The 6,541-nt window shown below is 37.9% G+C and overlaps 1 non-coding gene across 1 annotated transcript; it reads left to right on the top strand.

The window, feature by feature from the left end:
* Positions 1-4,974: 4,974 nt before the first annotated feature.
* Positions 4,975-5,046, top strand: trnav-uac. Its single transcript has one exon. It is a non-coding gene; the product is annotated as a tRNA-Val (tRNA).
* Positions 5,047-6,541: the final 1,495 nt, after the last annotated feature.

Raw genomic sequence — 6,541 nt, 5'->3', positions numbered from 1 at the left:
ATTAATGGCAACTTCTTCAGAGGCGTCGGATGTGGTGTTGGACGTGGCTATGGTTTTGAATCCATAGAAATGAATGTATGAGTTATTAATCTATTCGGGTTTGGCATACTCCGAAGAAATGTTTAAAGAACTGCATCATTAGACACTGAACTGTTTATCATTAGACACTGACAGTGCTCAAAAATCTACTGCTACATAAATAAAGTTGGATTATGAATAGAATAAATGGATTTCCAAATTTGTAATAGGAGTTTCTTGCATGTAAATAGAATACATTATATGCTGGACTCTAAAATGCGGCATTTGCAAACCAGACGAATGTATTGATTGTGACTTTGTGAAAAAGAGACATTTTTTAAATGATTAAATGCAATGCATTGAGGTCTAAAATGTGAGTTGTGCTAATAGCCCACTATTGACTAATGAAATAATGCTAATAATTAACTACCAAAGAAAACAATTATAGTTATTCAAAATAAATTTGGTCACTCAATTCACAATGGCTTGTGGGACACTGCTGTGTGCAATTGGCTGCCGCGTTTTGCCCACAAATGTACAATCAATCTACTTGCCATTATATTCTGTGTAGCGCTTTGAGACGTCACAACTAAGTGATATAAAATGCAAGGATTATTACTCAGTTATCTTTGTTGTTGGTTAATTGAATAATAAAGGCAACTGCATGTATTTGAACATAGAAGAAGGTTTAGCTCAACCTGCATTTTGGACCCTATTAAACTTATCACCTGACCTCCTTCAATTCCTGTTGCTAAAGCAGCCAGTGGATACAGTTAAAATGCATGGGTTGTTGGAATGATTATGATACAGAGAGTTTGAAGCTTTGATCGTGCTATTTGAAAGAGGTAAAGAAGTGGAGTCGAAACAGCTCTCAGAAGAGAGGAGAAGCTCAAATAGAAGATATGGTCACATCAATGGGCCAATTTTCCTTCTGTCTAAGAGACTTGTTAAAGTGGCATTGATGTAGCCTAAGGCAGATGGCAAATCATCAGAGGAAAAAAAGGCAGAAAACAAAAGAATGAGTAAAAATGTAAACTGTCTAAGAATTTGTATGCAGTATTGTACTTTTATTTGTATTACTACTGCAAGCACAAAGTGCTGCCCAATTCCTCCTTCAAACCTTAAATAGACAACATATACCAGAACCAGATAGATACGACCACGTTTTAATATCTAATCCAAAAGACAGCACCACTATCAACGCAGCACTCTCTCGGCACTGCACCAATGCTGGTCTTTATTTATAAAGCTTTCTCTTTAAATGGTCCAAAGTGGCATAAGATCACAGTGTAAAACTCATCCATTAACAATAATCTCTTTTATTCCTGTTTTGGCATCTGCTCCACTAAATTCTTCCAAAACTGTAGCACCACAGCACTAAGCTTCTCCAGCTGCATTGCTTGAGAATGCACGTTTTCATTTGCAATCTTCAATTTATTGGATATGAATCTCGGCTGGAAAGTGACCACTTCAATAAAGTAAACATGCTTCATAACAAATCGGAAACATCAACCTTGTCAACAGTTGGAATCCACAACTTGGAGTGATTTTTTTTCTGAAACTCAAGACAACGCTCACACACTATCAGATTACTGGTCTGACACATGTACTTCAAGACACAACACAGTAGGAATCAAGTAAAGATTTAAATCTGACTGTTGGCAAAAGTGTTTATAAGAGGCTTTTGATTCTCCAGTAAGTTTCGAGGGGTTTCAATCGTGACAGAGTGAGACGTTTTGTACATTAGTTTGGCTTAGTTAATAGCACACTTGCCTCTAAATTGGAAGTTTATTCATTCAAGTCCTACACCTGAAATCATCATTTATAATCTCTATAATCACTATTCAGAGAGCCTAATTTTGTTGGCGCTGCTGTCCTATGGATTGGATATTAATCATAGTCCTGCATAACCTTTTTGGTCATGCAGATTATCACTAAAGATCACTTGGTGCTGTTTGAAAAGGTACCAAGGTATCCAGGCTAATATTCAAATAGAAATTCACGTTGAAATTGATCAAAGACAAATAAAAGATGAATTTATTATTCTGACTCAGAGGTGAAAGTGCTAACAACTGAGCGAGGCTGGCTCCTTATGAGGCCAGATGTGTGGCCAGACCCCACAACCTTCTGATCCAGATACAAGCGATACCAAGAGGAAGGCACCCCGAATTAGAAGATGAATGGGGACATAGATATTCTGGAGCTCTACATCTGAATTTTGGGAGTAAAAGAGTGCAGTGTTAAGTAATGCACAGTATACCTTTTTGTTTAGGCATTCAAATAAATTGAAGGGGAGCAGTCTATAATAAGTAACTGTCAATGGAGGGAACCCATGGGCAAAATAGCTTTTTTTTGCTTCAGGCTTTCATGAAGATCTATGTTTTTCTGCCAGCTGACAGTCTTTTCAAAAACAGAGCAATGCCAAACTGGCTTGTGAAAAGGTTGAAGTATAATCCCATTATAAACAATGCAGCAGACACAGCATTCGATACCTGAGTTTCCACTCTTTAACATAATGGAGTTACATAGACCAGTCAAGAGACTGCACAAAGGAAACATTTCAGGGAACAAGAGACGTGAAATGAACCAACAGCTCAACATCTGCATACAATGCACTGATCCAAACATTGCTGCTGACAGCTGTATGTACTCAGGTGTTTTACACCTTCATGAAATTTAAATGAATTTGATTTGCACCGCTAGATCACATTAAGTTTGGGTTATAATGATATGACCTTAATGAGATTTCTTAGTTTTTGTCCTCATACTTATTAGGGTTGTTTTACTCCATGAATGAAATTAAGTGACATTACAAGTAAATTAAACCAAATCCAGATTATAGCTCTGACTTGGTTGACCTCCTAAGCCATAAAATATGTTGAGATGTTAAATGTTAAAATTGTTTATGTCACTGATTAAGGTGAATTTTGTAAATAAACTTTTTTCTTCGCATTTGAAAAGAGAGTACACATTATTTTTGATAAGCTAGAAGTCCATTTCATGCAAAAATCCAACACCATGCTTAAAAGTAGCTATGTATGCCACTTTTGCATGGCAATTTCCTTGTACTTGGACCTTCAAACACACTAAGTAAAATTAGGAATTACTGTACAACATTGAAGGAATAATGAAACAAAGGCTCGATTGAATTCAGATTTTACAACTTTAACTTCTGTAAGTGCCTCCCTCTACCCATTCAACTTGGCCCTTTTCTGTCTATCTTTAAATATCTGTTTAAAACCTTCTTCTTCAACCAAGCCTATAGTCACCACCCCTTCCCCTTTCTCCCCTACTCGATGTCTTTTTAAAGTACTTTAAGACGTTATCATACACAAAGGACACTAAATAAATGGAAGTTGTTGTTGTATTCACTGAGAACAGCCTGAAAGCAGTGAGACTTGGTATACTGTGCTGAAACCATGACTAGATGCTTGCATGTATAAACACTTGAAATTCTGACCTATAGTAATAGCCCCTAACCTGTTTTGTTTCTGTCTCTAGAATGAAGGAGATCCCGCTAGGCTAGTGTAAAAGCTTGATATGATCTTCCTTCATTTAACACCCTTCAATGTATTGATGTGAACTAGCTCAGGCTATATGGTTTATACCTCTGTATGAACCAAAGTGGATCATGATGGGGAGGGGAAACATTTAACTTTGAACCACCTTGATCCAAATAGAGTGAGATATTTATTTTTTGGGTCAGCCAGGTGTTCGACACACAAGGAAACCCAGCAACAGGCTTAAGAGTATCCAAACCAGACTGAGAGTTCCATGTATGCCACCTACACATGGAAGTTCCATGTGATGGTATGGAATGCACATTTTTCCCTGGAGGAATGCACTCTGCTAACCTAATTTCAATGGGCATTAGGCACAGGTTGGCCAGAGTCAAGGTTTGGTGACCTCCAAGCATGCATTGAGATCTTTTCAGGAGTTTGCTTGCAACCCAGTTACAAAACTGATGGATGTATTCCACATTCCCACAACAAAGAAACAGCAGCATATTTACATTGGGTATTTATGCCAGTTTCTTATAAATCTTCGGCTTCACAGTCCATCATAAATCAACTTCTCAGAGGTGGGAGTTTCTTACTCTGAACTGCGATCAGAATAAATAATTATGTCATTTGCACTTGGGAATTTGCTCGGAAACAGCTGTGAACTCATAACAAGCTTGGATTTACAGCACAAACTAAACTCGCCTCTAAAACCTCCCAGCAAATGTAGTGTTAGTGCTGGAAATTCATATTTATTGCAAATTTGAGGCAGAATCAGAGAAATTTGGTCAAGGCTAAGTGGTGAAGAGTTATTTACGTTGGTTAAAGTGAAAACCCCTACCTCTTGACCTCAGAGTCAGACTGAGCGGCAAAATAGGAGAGTTCAGTCAGGCTGGGACAATGTCTGATACGAATCTCATTCTCTTTCCTGTGGGAAAGAAAAACTCGAAAACTTTTGGCTGTTAATTTAATTCAGTATTAACTGAATCTAGAGAGAAGCAAGTATAAACCCTGGGATACCGCAATGAGTTTGGATGATCTTAATTTGAAATAAGTGTGATATCTATATGTGCTTTACTATCGAGGTGGAGAAAGAATTGAGACAGAATTCTTGTTGGAAAAGAAAATGGGATAGATTTGACTACTTTAAATAGTTACACCACAAATATGAAATATATTTGATCAAATGCCCACAAACAATGAAAGGAATGTATTTAAACACCACTGACGTCAAATAAAATACCTGAACTCTGAATGGTCTCAGTGGGCAGGTCTTACACTCCATTTATACTGTACACGTCATACTGGAGTGAATGCAGAATAGATTTAATTCTAAAAGTGAATGCTGGCATGTAAACCAGAGAATCCCCCCTCTCCCCCTGGCCATTCCCCACTCCTCACGACTGTCAGTTTCAATCTGATGTGAAATCATGAGTGGCAAAATGTTAAGACTGTATATCCTGTAGCTCAGTGGTTAGAGCACTCACCTTACAAGTGAGAGACCTGGGTTTGATTCCCGGCAGGGCAAATTTCCTAACTCCACATGCCTCTGTTTACCTAGTAGTAAGTAGGAACCCAGTTGTAAGTCGATTGGCGGATCCCTTTTCCAGGGGGAATAATTCTTTCCCCAAAAAAGAATAATAAATTGGTCACTCAATCCACGATTGTTTGTGGGACATTGCTGTGCACAATTGGCTGCCACGTTTTGCCCACAAACTATAGTCAATTCACTTTATAGTATATTCTGTGAAACGCTTTGAGACATCTTGAAGTCGTGATAAGGCACTATATCAAATGCAAGGATTATTATTATTCTGGCAGGAGACCAAAGCTGGTCTGCAATATACTCCACACATCTCCTCGGAATCAGTGAGGGCTGATATCACTGCACTGACACGCTTCACTAGTCTGTATCACTAGATTCAAAAAAGTCTGAGTTCTAGGGTAGTGTAAATACGATAAACCTTGGTAACAAGTCAGCTTGTTCACATCATATCACTCCAGTGTAAATGTGGATAAAGGACAGTGGGACATTTAGAAAGTTCTGATTTTCATTTCTGTAGCTTGCAACAGCGCAGTGCAAAGCCTGACTTGTAAACACTCATGTTAAGTGAACAGTCATTTTGCAACCCTGATGACTGATGCAGATTTTCATAGTGGCAAATGGTCAAGGGCAGATGCAGAACCTAATGCACGCTATCTCCCTTTGGTTTACAAGAGTTAATACTCAATCGATTTTTCACTCCACCTTTTAATTTTTTCTTTTCTTATTAGGGGAAAAAAGGCAATTACCAAAGACAAATATTTAGTGGGATTCAGTTTACAACAGATAGGTTTGATGTTTGCTGAGTAAAAGCTACAACAAACTATTCCTGAAAAATTGATTTCTTATTCCCCATGTGCCTGTTTATACACGCCTCATGTTCGAGCTGTGTGCAAGGCCAAAGTTCATTTTTATCATCACTGCAGTGTGGTAAACACATCTACACGCATGACCTTTGCTCCTCCACAAATCACTCACAGTTGCACAATTTATGACCAGTTCATTCAGTTAAAAAAAACACGTCAGACAAGCCCATGAAGTTTCCCACTCGTTTTGTTTTATTTCTGAAAATAAAGACCATTGCTCGATATGTGCCTATTCCAATGTGTCAATCTCATCAGCGTGGAGGAACAATCATGCTTTATTGTAAGAACCCAGAGAGACAGAAGTAAATATTTGAAACATTTGCCACAAATTCTAGAATCCAAGAACAAATGGAGGGATTAAAACAAAAAATGTCAGTGGAAAAAATGATAGCTATTTGAAATGGGCATTGTCCTTGCTTATAGCAGAGATACAATCTGTAAAATCTCCTCAGTAGTTTCATCAACCTGATAGCTCTACCACATTATGGTGTAATATTTTTCAGGTACATTTTTTCCACTTTGATAAACAATTGGAAAGTCATGTCAACTGCAACAATTTATTTAGCTTTCACATTAGGAGGACATTTCAAAGCACTTCACACACGGCCACCTGA

The sequence above is a fragment of the Callorhinchus milii genome, unplaced genomic scaffold, assembly GCF_018977255.1.
Source record: "Callorhinchus milii isolate IMCB2004 unplaced genomic scaffold, IMCB_Cmil_1.0 Scaffold2, whole genome shotgun sequence".
Taxonomy (NCBI): domain Eukaryota; kingdom Metazoa; phylum Chordata; class Chondrichthyes; order Chimaeriformes; family Callorhinchidae; genus Callorhinchus; species Callorhinchus milii.
This window is presented reverse-complemented; position numbering and strand designations above follow the sequence as displayed.